Raw genomic sequence first — 15,774 nt, forward strand, 5'->3', positions numbered from 1 at the left:
GGGCAGGAAGCAGGCCCGGGGCCCCCTCCTCCAACGAGTCCTCCTGGAGGGCTACGGGGGCCACCCAGGGAGGATGCAGGCACTGCGCCCTCAGGCCCAGTCTCCCGCAGAACTGCACTCTCCACCGAGCCGGGGCGGGCGTGCGGCGAAGGGGCCTGAGGCAACAAGTGACGCTGTGTGCAGGCGGGGGCCACTGTACCTGCCTGGCGCGGGGGCCGGGCCGACCCTGGCTAAGCGATCCCGGCACCCGCCTTCCCCACACTAGGCTTTGGGGATGGGGGGGGGGAGGGAGAACTGGGAGAGAACAGAGACGTGGTTCTTCCCAAGTCCAAAGTCTCCCTCCCCCAGGTTTCACCACCCGCGCCCCAAGCAGAGTTTGCTAGGCATGGGGAGAGGGAGTAGGGCAGAAGCCACCGACGTGGAGGGATCTTTGGAACGTGGGGCGATGGGGTGAGGAAGCACGATGCCGGATTGCCTCCCCCATTTGGCCGACGCTTTTCCCCTACCCACCACCCAGGCCTCCTGGGCCAAGGGCCCAGCCTGACCAGCTGGAGCGGATTTGGGCGAAGGAGGAAAGAGGGGCCCCGGAGCCCTCCCCAGTATCCCTGTGCCGCCCTCCCTGATTGGCTGTGCGTCCCTGGAGCCCAACTTCAGTCGCTCCGGACTCCGTCTGAGCCCCAGGGGAGCCGGAGTGCGGCGACCCAAGGCGGGAAGGGGGGCGGCCACGAATCCCGGGGGCTGACATCCCGGGGGCCCCTGGGGGGGAGGGACGCGGACGGGCCGGCCCCCGCAGCCTCTGCGAGGCCCAGCTCGCCGCGACTAGCGGCCTCCGCTCTTCTCCACCCCCCGCCCTTTCCTTCCCTCCCAGCGGCGGCCTCCCTCCTCCTCCGCCCCCCCACCCCGCCCGCCACCTCCCCCCGGTTTCTCATTCCTGCCACCAGCGCGCTCGGCGGCTCATTCCGCGGCCGCCGCCAGACGAGGGGAGCGTCGCGAGCAGATGCCGCGGGGGCCGCTCGCAGCCGCCGCCGACTTGTGAATGGGACCCGGACTAGGGCCGGGGCTGACACCGCTGCGCTCGCCCTGCGCCAGATACCGACGGCCCGCACCTTGTGCCCACCCTCCAGGGCCCCAGGTGAGGCGCGCCGCCAGTGCCTTCCTCTCGCCTGGATGGGGCTTCTTCGGGTGGGGTGGGGGTGTCTCTGGATGAGAATGTTTGGGGACGGGGGAGAACTGACTCGAGACGGTTTCACTAATGCAAAGCAGAACCGGGGAGAGGGCGGAGGTAAGAGATTTGTTTAAAAATCGAAAAGGAAGAAGGGAGCCAGCTGTGGGCGCGGGCAGCTTAGGGGGCAGAGGCGCCAGATGTGCGCTCCAGCCTCTCCCCCAGCTCCGGCCTTTTATGGGGTCTGCGCCGAGGCCGCGAGACAGGGGCTTTGCACCCGGCTGGAACTAGAGGCTGCAGAGCTGCGCTCCGGACACGCCGACTGCCCCCGGTCAGGTCTCCGGGGAAAGTCGCCCCCAGCGCGGTGCCCGCCCGCCCGCGCTGCGACTCTCTGCAAAAGCGACGACATGACCGCGCTCTGCAGGATCCTTACCCCTTCCTCCCCATCCCCGCCGAGTGCTCCCGGGGACTCAATTCCTCCATCGAGACCGCCGGGGAAGCGCCGGAAAACCGAAGGAACCCAGCTCGGGTCGGCGATTCCCCCGGCACTTTTATAGCATGGGTTTGGGTCCACTGACTGCGGCTGGGGCTGCCGACTGCGATGCGCGCGCCAGCCCTCAAGCCGGAGTCTCTTCGGGGGCTCGGGGGGCCGTTTGTCAGCACCCGCCAGCTCAAGGGGTGACCCGTAAGCGGCTCAGACTCGGGCTCGGCTCTGGCTGGGGCTTGGCGGAGCTTGCCGGGGTCAACGTTAACTTTGCGAAGCGAGCCTTCCCCGCAGCCTGCGCCTCCTCCCGGAACGCGCCGAGCCTCTCCAGCTCCGCACGCACGGCCTCCCTCCCTCATGTTTGCCCCGGAACGGGAGCCGGGGGTGAGGAGCTTGGAGAACCCCGCAGAACGTGGGGTGCGGCGAGGAGAGCACCCCTCTCCCCCTACACCCGGGTACAGCTGTAGGAGGCCTGCCTGGTGCTGTGAAGAAAAGAGAGTCCCCAGAGAAATTGGGGTCAGGGAGGCCCCCGGGTCGCTCTTCTTCATCCCTTTCTTGCCAAGGCCTTGCTCCTTGCTTTCTGGGCGGAGGGGGGGCTCGGGGGCGGTCGTGTCCACACGCCTCCTTTTCCCGGGTGAAAGGTTTCGAAATGCTAGAAAAAGAAAGCCCTGTTGCTTTTGCTGATAATGCAGCAGGAATTTCACGGGCCAAAGCACTGCTATTAAGAAATTGCATCTTTTAATTATTTAATAATGCCATCCCTGCATGACGACGGGTCGTCCCTAAGGGGTGGGGTGGAAGGTTGTTTCTAAAATCCTGCTGCATGTAGGTATACATCTGCCTATAAAGTCTTCCCTCCCGTTTCCCTCTAAAGAAATCGTTTTCGGATGGCTCTGCAATCTTTCCTGGTTTTCCTCTTCCTATCATTCCTATCAGTTTCATACGAGGCAGAGTAAGTTTTCGATTTAATCACAGGGAAGCCACGATAATTAATCTGGTGAGAGGATGGATCGATTTATCACTTAGGCTTACAGCAAACATCGATGGTTTTGCGGGGTGTCTGGATTTCCCGGGGACCGAGGTGTAGAAGTGTTCTCAGGAGCGAGGATCTGCCAGCATCGCATGAGCACATTTGCCACGCTGGGCTCTGAGAGCTAGAGCCTAATACCATGAGAGAGAAGAGAAGAGGCTGACCTTCATTTCATTAATCCTGGAATTATTTTCCCTACAAATACAGAGATGCAGCCATCAGAACCCAGAAGTAATCACTGCCCAACCCCAGCTGCAGGGAGCCTGGTCTTCTTCCAGTAGAAGAAAGGAATAAAAGTTGCAAAACAAAGAGACAGAGGGTTGGTGCCAATGCCAGAGGGACCCTGAAGCTCCTGGTCACTAAAGTTCCTTAGTCATGAGCTCTAATTCAAAGTTTTAGAGTTGGCCAGTGGGCCTTGGAATTCAAACCTCTGTGCAAGACTGAAATCCTGCCTAGTACAAAGGAATGTGAGTAGTTTTCAAGTACAGACCAGGAAAAGGCATCTGAGAGGCCAGGAAACTTTCCTTGAGTGAGAATTATCTTTACATCTTGCTTCTGAAACACTGCAAATTAATACATTTAAAATGTCTTGCAGCTGCACTTTATTAGTAGTAATTATTATTACCATTATTTTCCTTGTTATTTCAGAGTCTGTATAAGCTGGTCATTTTATTACATTATCAGAAAAGAAATAAATAAATAACCCTCCCCACCCCTGGGGGAGGGAAAATGAAGAGCCGCACTGAACGGACTGAGATAGGATAATCTGTTGAGGCCCAGACACGTAGATTTACTCAAACTGAGCTTATTGCTTACTAGAAAAATAGGCTTTTGAAATAGCTCTAATTGAAGCACTGGACCATCTTGATAGCACTTCAGAACTTTCATTATGTTCAGCATTCTTATCGAAACACCAGACAGTAAAATTACTAGAAACCTAAATTCTGTTTTCAATTAAGATGCAATATTTTGTTAATTTGAGAATTTTTTAAAAAGTTACATCTGTTTTTTTACGACCCAGAACTCATGTTTCCTCTTTGCAGTGTTGGCTGTGGTTGTGTATGTTTGTTTGTTTATTCGTGTGAAGAGGAGGGGCAGGGTTGGAGAGCCATGCTGTGATTTGGGGGAATACAGATCAATTTCATGGTCCTTTAATGCACTTGTCTTCATAATTCATGGTTTTTCTTCCACTTTGAATAGAATTACATGGCTGCTTTGTAAAGATTCTGGTTTGGGGACCCTCATATGGGAAACGCCATGACTTTGACCTCAAGGCTTGATTTACAATGCCAGAGCTACAGTCCCATAAGCATAGTGTGTCCCAGAACCTTGCCTGTGAATGTCTGTGACTTATGAAGTTGACAGTTCATGTAAACTTTGATCTGTGATATTCAAAGCTATTTTCAGAACCATCTAAATATCTGCAAATCTGATTTTAGTCTGCCTTCATTTTCTACACATTTATGTAGGCAGATGTTCCAGAAATATGATCATTTCGTTTAAGTTTATTTTCAATATTGATGTTTTTCACTTTGATCATAAGAATACCTTATCATTAAATAGTAATGATAAGACAGTGGTCTATAGAGTTTGAAAGTAGGTAGCAAATCTTTTTTTCTTGAAGTGTCAAATTTGCAGAATAACTATAAATTCCAAAGTTTTTATTTTCCCTAGAAAATCTCAGCATTGTGTAAATTCACCAGCCAGTGGTTTAAGGGATTGAAATGTGTTTGGGATGTTTTTCCCTCTTATGCAATTGGTCCTTGTTCCATAAAAAGTTACCTGATTTGTCAAGAACCCCTGTTCTAGATTTACCAAAACATCGTAGTTGTCAGCCTTTCCAGTCCAAAGTTATTACCTCTGAAATATGTAAATATCTTTGGTCTCTCTCTGTCTCTCTATTTATAGATATGTGCGTGTGTGTTATTTAAGGAACTAGGGGAAAAACATCAACAGGTCTGGTAAAAAAAAAATAAATAAAGCTGGAGAAAGTTGGACAAATTCTGGTGCACCAGTGGGAATGAGCTTTTCCATCAGGATTACTATGATAGCCATCCACAGCCTCCTCTATGGGCAAAGAAGGACTAAAGAAGACACTCGAGGAGGATAATTAAACATCTTTCTGCTATAATTTTACACTGACATTGAGAGCCTTGTGCATCTCTGGAAATGGGCTCCTTCGCGGAAGATTGCACTTTTGGCCACTAGAGGGCAATGGCACCCTTCTCCAACTTTGTGCGTGAGGCCCATCTTCTTTTGAGGGCACCATGAAAAGCGGTTTTGTTACCAGCAGCCTTGTCTGGACCTCTCAGGAGAGACCGAATTCAATCTAGCTGTGGTTCAGGCTACCGCTTGAGCAGTTTGTCAGGATTAACATCTTTCTAGTCGGTGGATCCCCTTACCTTCACTCTCTTCCCACCTTGGAGTTTACTAGAAAGTTGCAATATCTGAATCTTGAGATGTCTGAGCAGGAGATGGATGGGGGCTGGGCTGTATGAGAAACAAGGTCAGTTCTCACTGAGTCAGTGATCTGGGAGGATTTTCTGCCTCTTTTTTTTTTTTTTTCTTCCCTGCAAAAAAGCATCATTTCAGACTCTGAGGGGAAGAGAATGAATAAAGAAGAAAAATATTAGTGAGATTGCTGTGATATCATTGCCTGTTCTTTCAAGAGGTTTTTGAAGACGTCTGCAAGACATTTTTAATTTGCAAAAAAGAATAGCACTTTGATCTTTGGTAAACACTTTGGGGCCTGGAGTTTTAATAAAACAGTAAATGTTTTACACTACCTTTAAACCATTCTTGATATTGCTGTACAAAACCTAACTTTAGCAGAGTGTAAAATTTAATTCAAGATTGGTCCTCATGCCCTGGAGTTTAATCATTTGACTTTTTTTTCCTCCTCAGTGATATGGAAATTACTGCTTATGATTAAATTGCGTATTCCAGGCTGCACAAATTTATATTTGTTACTGTTTGGTAGTGTCATTAGGAAATTCAGAAGAATGAAACAAAAAACTAATGCTATATTATAATTAAGAGGAAAGCTCTCTTTAAAAAAATAAGTACTGTCTTAAGTAGATTCTTATTTGTATCTTTTTTTTAAAACTGAGTCCAGTTGCCTCCCTGGTGAATCAGCAGTGGAGTTCTTTGCAGCTCTCAGTGTGTTGGAATGCATGGGCAGTTGATGAAGGAGGGATCAATGCAAATGGATTATGGGAGGGAGCATTAAGTAACTCAGTGGAAAGTAAGACAAAGTGTTTTGTAAACCGAAGCTCACTTACCTCAGGACAGTTTATTTAACTTTTAAAACGAAGCCACTTTTAAATTGTAAGTGCTTGTGAATAATGCACGCTCATTAGAACTGGAGGGAAAATTTCACTGTTATTTGGTTTAATTAGCCGTCAGACAGTCACAGAGTTCCAAGATGCTTATAGAGATAAAGCATTGTTCTCGAGTCTCTGTGGTCAGGGTTTCTGCTCAGGCAGAGAACCTAGTACACAGGATGTTAAATGAGATGGGAGTCTGAGAGAGAAGAAGAGAGGAAAGGAAGAAAGAGGAGGGGGAAAAAAAAGAGTGTGGGAGAGACTAATGATGCTGTTTCTCATGGCAGGCCAAGGACTGGTGTCTCTCTCCCCTTTCCTCTCTCTTTCTACTCATTTAGACCATGTGAGGTGCTGAATCCAGAAAGCTGGCATACACAGCCTTACAGGCCACAGTAAACAGTGGCCAGAGCTTTATTCTATTGCCGCCTGGCACTGAGTACTCATCAAAGGATGTTGTGAATAAGCACTGCCTTTTTCTCGAAGTTTTCTGGTTATTCCAGTTGAAGAAAAACCTTCATTTACTCCATGAACCTCCTTATTTTCTGGAAATCCTCCTGACACGGTCCTCTGCACTGGCATGATTTCGCAAATTAAGATTACTTCTCCACGTTCCCTTTTCTTGAAGAAAATGGCCACCATGATGATCACCTAACATAGCAACCATAGCAGTGGAGGCCCCTACCTGAATTTAGTTTAAGACACACAGAGATCTCTTTTCAGCCATTGTTAGGCTCCACCAGTGAGATCAAACTGAGAATTTAGAGCAGCATCCCTGCCATGGATGCTGTTTTATTCTCAGTAAGAACAAGCATGGATGAAGGCAGGGATAGACATAACCTCTGATTATGGTACATTCACCCCCACCATGATCTCTGCGTTATGTGTTACTGCTGATCACATCCTGAACACTCCGGCCTGTTACCATCATCCCCCAGGCCTGGACCACCTATTCAGACTTAGAGGCAGTATTGCCAAGCGGCAGGGCCAAGATCAGGGTGAGGAGAGTGAGGCTAAGACGTACAAGTGCAGAGTTAGATCCTGTCTGTATTTATTTATTTATTGGCCACACCACACAGCATGCAGGATCTTAGTTCCCCGACCAGGGATCAAACCCGCACCCCCTGCAGTGGAAGCGTGGAGTCTTAACCACTGGACCGCCAGGGAAGTCCCAATCCTGTCTTTATTGAAAATGTTGATATTTTGCTCATTGTGGATTTTTTCTAGTGATCTTGATTTTTTAAATATTTCCTTAAAATATTATTTATCTTGATTACTGAGTTTTTTGGCATCCCCTTGTATTCTGTGCCCAAGGACAGAGCTCCACCTGACACCCTAGTTCCAACCCTGCCCAGCAGTTTGATTCTTCTCAATTCCAGCTCCACTGCTTACAAAGTACTAACCAAAAATGAGCTACCTTACTTCTGTAAGACTCAGCTACCTCACCTGTGAAAATGGAGCCCCACGTCCTAGGACCGTTGTAAGGTAACATAAGGATTGGGTGCAATGCCTGGTTCACAACAAGCACGCAGTGACTGCTCAGGCCTTGTTGTCCTCTCAGAAGGAGACCTGAGCTTCACTTTTATAGATTAATGGTGGCAGGTAGAAGTTCTTCCTCACAATTTTTAGGCCAAAGTCCTTCACTAAACTTTCCCTTTGGCTTGAGGCCTCTCCGAATTAGTTGTGAATTGTTTATTAGTACCTGCCTTTTTAAAAAAATCATTTCATAAGTTTAAGTGACCCATCCCTCTTCCATTTAAAATGTTCAAGAGGCAGTTGAGATTTTAGAGATAAGTATCGCTTTTGAAAAGTGCCTGCCTCCTTCCTACCTTTGCATTTTCTCCCCGCTTGTTTTTACATATGGGTTGCTGTGGAAAAGCTGCCCTGAAGTAATAACTTACTGGGAAAGCTTGCTAAGCATGTGATGTTGAGATATTCCTCACAAGGGCTGCTTCCCTTTAAAAGGGACGCATTACTATTCCAGACTAGCTTAAATGATAATTAGTCTCTTGATAAATTGTCGCCATTTCCAGAATATGCCTGTTTGTTTTTCAGGTAAATGTAGTTTGGGGTTTTCAGGAGGGTGAGCAGTGACGGTCTGACTTGTGGAAAGACTGCAGCTTGAAGAAGCTCTTGCCCTGTCTGCCGTCTTCCTCGGGCCCGAGCAGAAGCCCAGGGATTTGGCATCACGTTAAAAATAGCAGGAACCGTCACCCCCACGCAGCTGTTGATGGTGCTCTGTTTTCACACCCAGTATCACAGTCAGGCTGGGCTTTCCAAGGCTCCTGGTTCTTCCAGATTGTCCTGCTGTGTCCCATCTGTGGCCTCCTTGTGTCATCTGTTCCTACCCCAGGCCCTGTGCATTCGCTCCTGAGTGCAGGGTGCAATGGAAGGAAGGCTCTACCTGTGTTTGCTGGGAAAAGGGCAGGGGAGAGAGCCAACTTTATGAGACGCTACTCTGTGAAAGGTGCTGCACCCACTACCTGCTTAATTCTATGCCGTCACCCCATGAGGAGGGTACTGTCAGCTCCATTTTACAAGCGGGGAAAATGACCCCCAGGAGGATTCCAGACACTTGTCCAAGCTCACCAGGCTGAAGGAAGGAAAGCTGGGTGTCTGAGCCTGTCTGACTCCACATGCCCAGCAGTTTTCTGCTCTGTGTGACGTGTGTGGCAACCCTGGACCTCCTCAGCTTCCTGGAGAAGAGCAGCTGGACAGAGAGCTGAGCTGACGGCTTGACCCTGTGCCCCTACAGGATCCCAAATCTTGACCATAAAAGGAGCCTCTGAGATCTTATGGTCTAACTCTCCCTCTCAGCAGGTTTTCTGCTTGCCACTCACCCTGCGGCTGCTTAAGTGTCCTGAGGACAGCACGCTAGCGACCTCTCTGGAAACCCATGACATGAGAGGTGATTCATTACCTCTGCTCATTAGAATACCCCCTCATATGAGGAGCTAAAATACCCCTCTGCTGTAACTTTCTCCCAACAGTCACTTTGCCCCTGCTCGCCATCACTTTTTCCTTCTCTGACAGCCCTACAAATATTTGAAAATGGCATCCAATGACAGTTAAAATCCAATAAAGAGTATTTATTGAGCACTTAGCTAGTTTCGGGCACTGTGCTAAGAACATTCTATACTATGAGACTTATCCACAGTGACCCTACGAGCTGATAAAATTATTGCTAGCTCCTTACAGAGGAAAAAACCCAGACATTCCCAGTGTTCCACAGCTGGCAACTGGCAAAGCTGGGATTCAAACTCGGGCATCTGACACCGAACTTAACCCCTAGGTCCGTGTGCTCTGCCATTCAGTGCTTCAGCTAATCTGGTGAGATACAGTTTACAGACCTCTCAGCGTCCTCATCTCTCCCATCTACTTCCACTCCATTTTGTCAATGTCCCCATTAACGTGTGACATCTTACATCAGAGTCTCTATTGCAGTCTAACCACCATACGGTGATTGGACCTCCTACTACCTGTAACAAGGACTGGACATCCCACTTTACCAAGTAGAACTCTCAGGAATCAGATGTTTGAAGTCATTAACTGAACTATCAGCTATTCCAGTCAATCTTCTTTTAGCGATGAGGGTCCAGGGACCCAGAGAAGAGCCATGGCTTGCTTGAGGTCACTGGGTGATTTAGGAGCAGAGGGGAGCAGGAACTGGGGAGCGGGGGTCTCGGCTCTTAACCGGATCTTTTACCACTATCTGAAAGCAGAAGGCTTTTTATTTTTTCTTTAGAGTCTATATACCTGTGGTCTGATTCTTATTTAAACAGATCATTGGTTCACGTATATAGATGTGTATATATATATATATATAGATAGATATATGTATATGTATGTATTCACCCTGTAACATCATTTGGCAGTTAAATCATAACATCTATATATGGGGCTTTGCATGAATCTACTATTTGGAAGGCAGGGTCAGCCAATGCAGTGCCATTTGATAATATTTTGCAATATGTACCATTTGACTTCACCCTTCAGCTCTGTCCTATCTGAAAGACATCTACCACTAATACCTCCATTCCAAGTTTCCAGAGATAACAGAGTAGGAATGGCATCCTCACCTTGCCACCCCTAAGCTTTCACAGGGCCCTCTGGCAGGGTTTGGTTTGAACTCCATCTCAAACTCATTTCTTTGTCCCATACTTTATTGAAAGGCCTGGGCTGGGCACAGTGAAGTGGTCAAATCACAGGGCCTTCCCTCAGAGAGCTGACAATATCAATGGTGCAGAACACACTAGGTCTGTCTGTAACATCTCAAGGCCTCATACTGTCCGTGCTGCAAAGGAAGTATAAACAAAGAGGGCCACGGTGAGGACAAGCCACATGCAGTTTAATGACCAGGGATGGTTTGGGGAAGGAAAAACAGCATTGCACTCCTGCATGGTAGGAGGGGACCCTAGAGGCCACCCAGACCAACACGTTACACCATTCCTGGCTACCATGTGGTGATGGCTGGAGCATCATTAGTCATATGGAGCTCATTACCCCTGGATGCAAACCACTGAGACATTAGGAGCTTTCACTTTTAGAAATACTTCCTTAGGTTGAGCCAAACTCTGTTTCCCCAGAGGTTGCATTCTTTGGTACAAGCCTTTGATGTCATGCAGAATAGATATAATTCTTCCTCCCCATTGCAGTTATTCAGGATCTAAGTTGTCTTCCAGGATGCCTTCTCCCTGGTCTTAACATCTCTAGAATGAACACCCCATTCATTTTTGCTCCAGCCCTCCTCGGAGGGAAGGACTGAAGACAGAAATCTAGAGGCAGCTAGACTCTAGACTATCAACTCCCTTCTACACACTTCTTTTATTGCATCCCGAGGCTACATTACATTAGCTTTTATTGCCAGCCACATCACCCAGAGGACTTATGCTCCACAGTTTATTTGTTTATTTGTTTTTCCTTATGTGCTGCTGTTAAGTCACAGTTCCCCACCTGTCCCTGTGCACATAAGACATGATAAGGCACCTTCAGCAGTGCTAGGGAGTCAGGCTGCCTTGCTTCAAAGCTTGCCGCTTCCCAGCTGTGCAAGTCACTATATCTATTTCTCAAGGTCCTCAACTGTAACGCTGGGTTAATGATATCTACCTTATAGGATGGTTCTGATATTAAACTATAAAAAAGTGTTTAAAGAGTGCATGGAATGAGGTTGCTGTTATTATTATCTCTGTTATACTTCATATCTATAGTCTGGGTCCATTGATCCAGCCTTCCAAAATGTTTTTTAAATTTAAACCTTTAGTCTCTTGTCCAGAATATCTGTCATCCCTCCTAGCCCCATGCAATAGGTTGGTTTACTCAGACACCTACCTTTCTTATTGCAAACAAAACACAACAAAACAATTAAAAAAAAAAACAGAATAGAAGCAGGGACAGAATCTTGTTAAACTACAGAAGACACTCCTTTTGAGTGATTCCACCCTGAAATACAATATTCTTCATGTTACTCATTTCTTGTAATGCATAATTGCCATTTTGTTTGCTTGTTTGTTTGTTTGACTGCATAGCATCCAAACCCCCTTCCTGTGTTTGGAGACTAACCCACAATAAGACTCTTTAGAAAGAAAGCCCTCCTTCTACTCCACAGCCTTGAAGGGCCACAGAGTTGCTTCCCTAGCTCTCCTGGAAGCTAAAATGCTGATTCAACTTCCCAGTGTGCTTTAAATTTGGATTCAGTATCTTACACTTACGCTTGTGCACGTGAGCACGTGCACACACGTGCACATACACGCACACACAATCACTGGTCATGAAGAACTCCCTCTGGTCATTGTGGCAGTGACTGCTGTATCATCCAATTTCCAAGGGTAACCAGGGTGGTGGAGCAAGCTATCGCTACCCGTGTTCAGCGGGGACAGCCACAGTGCCCTCACCCACCTGGTTCTGTGGCAGGATCTGGTCTGTGGTTCTGACTGCCCAGGCTCCTACATTCCTGACCATTTTCTGACCCTGCTTCTCTAGTCTTCCTGCAAGCACTGTGTTACCCACAGTCTGTATCTGTTGCTTTGAACTAAGAAACCCAAAAGCCTTCATTTCCCTGCATATCCTTGCAAGACTGTTGTAAGAAAACTTATCCCCTGCAATACTGAGTGGGGTATCTGGCTTTTGAGTTCCTCTCAAATGCTTAATAGAATGTTGATAGACAGTTAGATGTTAAGGTGTGAGGATAGAGCAGAGAAAGCCCTTATTAAACATTGAATGGTCCAGTTTGGGTTGAGCAAGAATTGGGCAGGATGTCAGGACCTAAGCAGAAGCCTAGTGATAGGCTCAGGAGCTCAGAGGATGAAGTAGGATTTCCATAGGCAGCCATGGTGGAGAGCATAACTGCTAGGCATCTGAATGGCAAATGGTCTCTTGGAAAGAACAGGGCAGATTGTATGGTAAAGTGGCCCATGGATGCTGGCTCTGGAACCAATGCAAAATTCCCAAAAATATTATCCAGAGAAAACTAAGGCCAGATTCAGGGACAAGAGTCCAAATTGTATTCCTAATCTAAGGGCAGCCAGATAGAAAGGAGTATTCTGAATTCAGAGCCAAAATCTTGGAGAAGGCAGGATGGAATACATAGGAGCTCTCTAGGCATTGATACAAGCACAAAGGATGCCCCCATAAGAATGGGCAAGTGACCTCACCACATCCCAGCTTCTGGAGGGGACAGCTCCCACACCCTCCCAGCATGCTGGCCTCTTTGTTGGCCCAAGGATTGGAAGATCAGGTGGAAGTTGTCAGTGCTTAAATTAGGGCAGATTAGGGCAGCAAGGAAAGACAGAGGAAAGCTTCCTCGGCAGCTGGTCCCTTATCATCCCAGGACAGCCTAACCCACTGCTGAAAGGAATCAGCGTCATCCTTCCAGAGAGTGGAGCTTTCAGGGAAGCTCAGAGTTTCCAAGCTTCTGAGACTTGCTAGCCCGTCTGCTGGGCCAGGGAGTTAAGCCATTGAACGGTTCTGACGTTGTGGCTGACGGCACCCCTTGCCCAGGCCTGAGCCAGCTGTCACCAAGCTGCACAGAAGTCTTGGAGCCATGCATTTCAGCTTCTGTGTGGCACTCCCTGACAGGTCACCGTGGACACAAATCCAGATCATAGACCAAGAACGACCAACTAAACATAGGTGAGGCTGTTCGGGCAGCTACATCGATAGTTATCTTTCCATTGTCTAACTTTTTAAAGCATGCATATTTAAAGGTTTTAAATATTTAACAACATATTTAAAGGTTTTATAAAATAGTTCATTGACAATAGCAGCAAAACTGTGTTTAAATTCCAAATCCAAATTGAAAATCCAGTGTACTTTATGCAAACAACTCCAATTCACAACACTTTCCCCTAAGATATCCCAATAGCGAAGGGAGCTTGCTCTTGAACTCTCACTCCACTGTATACTTCATATATAGACACACCTGTAGTATAAGGTGTAGTTTTCATTTTTATTGTTATTCTAGGGAACTTAAGAAGCACTATGTAAACGAAGCATCACTATTAGTATTATTATCTTAGAGTAAAAATTGCAATTTAGCAGTTAGAACTGGGCACACTCGCCTTCAAAGTAATGCATTGGCGATTCTTGTGTTTTATTCATCACTGTTCCTCCTGCAAACCTTACAGAGAATCTTCAACTTCAGCAAACCTCCACAGTGCGTTTGGGAGCATTAGTCAGGAGACTAATGCAGCCTGAGAGGATATGTCTCTGAAGTGAGGGATGGATCCTGCGGAATCATTTCAGCTGCTCTCGCCATGAACCCCCTCCTGCCGTGCCCCGCATTGCAAGCCAGAGAGGGACCCGGTTTTCACTTACACAGAGGCATGTCTCATGTTCTTTTCTCATTGGGTGCTTTTCTTCTGTCTCATTTCCCATGAATGGAGAAAGATAACCTGTCAGCAAGTTTGCAGCCAATTGCTGACAGATTTTCCCTAATAGGCTGCCCTGTGGTTTCCTCCTTCTAGGCAGGCCAGCCTAGTGAAACCCTGGTGTTCTGATAAATAGCTGTGTGGCCTTGGGCAAGCCAATTAACCTCAGTTTCCTCATCTGTAAAGTGGCCTTTTGGGTCCTTTCCAGCTCTAAAATGGTCTGGCTCTCAAATCTTCTTCCACAAATCACTTGGCATGGTGCCTTCTGACCGTCACATCTCAGCATTCTGGAGAAGGAGCCATGCAGACAAAAACGCCAGGATGTAAATGCACAGCTTTGTTTTGCCTGCTGGTGATAGTGGGCAGAGGAGGCATGCAGGGTGGCGAGTTTGGGACTGTTTGTGAAGTATGTTGCATGTCAAATTTAGGGCTTTGGACTTCATTCCCCAGGTTCTAGGGAGCCTTTGCGAGTTTAGAGCAGGGGAGTGATGTGTTCAATACTTTATTAAATGATTTCTGGACCGGCATTGAGAAGAACTGACAAAGGGGCAGAGACTCTAAACAGGGAAACTGACAGGAAGCCGGGAGTAGAGGGCAACATTATTACAATCACTGATGTGTACTGAGCATTTACTATGTGCACACACTGTGCTCAGCACTTTCCATAAATTATGTCAATCCATCCTCACTACAACCTTAACGAGGTGGAAGCTATAATTATCCCCATTTATAAAACATGGAAACCAAGACTCAGGGTAGTTAAACAACTTTCCCCAGTGTTATGTCTCTGGTAAGTGGACAATCAGGGATTTGAACAGAGAGAATTTATGTTCTTCACTGCTCTGTTACAGAAAGGCAGACTCAAGAGGCTTCCAGGATAGGTTCATGAGACTTGCTACTGATTGTCAATAAGGAATGGGAATGGGTATTTTGCCAAGCGCTTACTGAGTGCCTGCTACTGAGCCTTCCAGAGATTATCTCTTTGCATCTTCCCAATAAACCCCAATATCACACTGATAGACAGTTGCAAAGGATTTGAACCCAGGACCTGAAAGAACCAGAAAGCTTTTCCTGTGACTCTTCTAATGCATCCCAAATTGCCAGATTCTTGGCTTTCTCCCCACCTGCGATGATTTATGGATGACACCAAATATTGTTTTCTGTCATGTGCTCATACGACTTAACTATTTTAAAAGATGTGTTAGGCAGAATAGAAGTTGTGATTCCATGATCCATGTTCTCTCTTGATATTTTGGTTCCTGTCCAGCCCTGGCATAGGTGAAGGGAAGATGCCGTCAACAGTGTCACAGAAGAACATTTATGTGGCACCCAGGGTTCAAAATGTGTTTCTAGGGGATGTTGAGAGAAGACATGTAAACCCACTCTTTGTCCTTCAGTGGGCACTCTCTCCTTCTGCAGCAAAGGTGGGAGAGTCACACCGCAGCTGCTCTGATGCATATTAATAAGGACCCAGGTTTCTGAGAGAGAAAAAAATCATCTACACTGGATTTGAAGAGGACATGGCAACAGATTTGACACTCCAAGCTAGGACTCAAAAACAAATGCAATTGCAAACACCAACCTGGCAGAGTCTTGTTCAAAGAGATGAAGTCCACAGGGTCTCTGTGCTTAGTATTTCTTTGTCTGCTCTCATATTCTTTGAGCATTTTCATCTGTAAAATGACCCATCCATTTCCTCATCCCTAATTTGTTAATCAACTCACCGTGGGACAAGAGGGAACTCACTTCCCTTGTCTGGATTTGTTTCCTCTTTTGTAGAATAAGAAGGTTCCAATGGAAAACTGCCTCCCTCAGGAAGAACAGCTGAGCTCTGTTTAAAAAAGTCCAAAAAGAAGAGTCAGTCACCTGCTTGACCCAGAGAATATACCTGTATTATTCTCCTCTTAACCCAG

General features: G+C 47.1%; 1 protein-coding gene across 3 annotated transcripts in view; it reads left to right on the forward strand.

Moving 5' to 3' along the window:
- Positions 1-370: 370 nt before the first annotated feature.
- Positions 371-15,774, forward strand: part of CDH11 (cadherin 11) — a 145,068-nt gene continuing 129,664 nt past the window's right edge. For all 3 annotated transcript variants that reach the window (XM_049702886.1, XM_049702887.1, XM_004280900.2), the window contains exon 1: positions 371-1,132. The gene's annotated coding sequence lies outside the window, so the exon portion shown is untranslated. The remainder of the gene's footprint in view (positions 1,133-15,774) is intronic.

Source organism: Orcinus orca, chromosome 20 (assembly GCF_937001465.1).
Source record: "Orcinus orca chromosome 20, mOrcOrc1.1, whole genome shotgun sequence".
NCBI lineage: Eukaryota > Metazoa > Chordata > Mammalia > Artiodactyla > Delphinidae > Orcinus > Orcinus orca.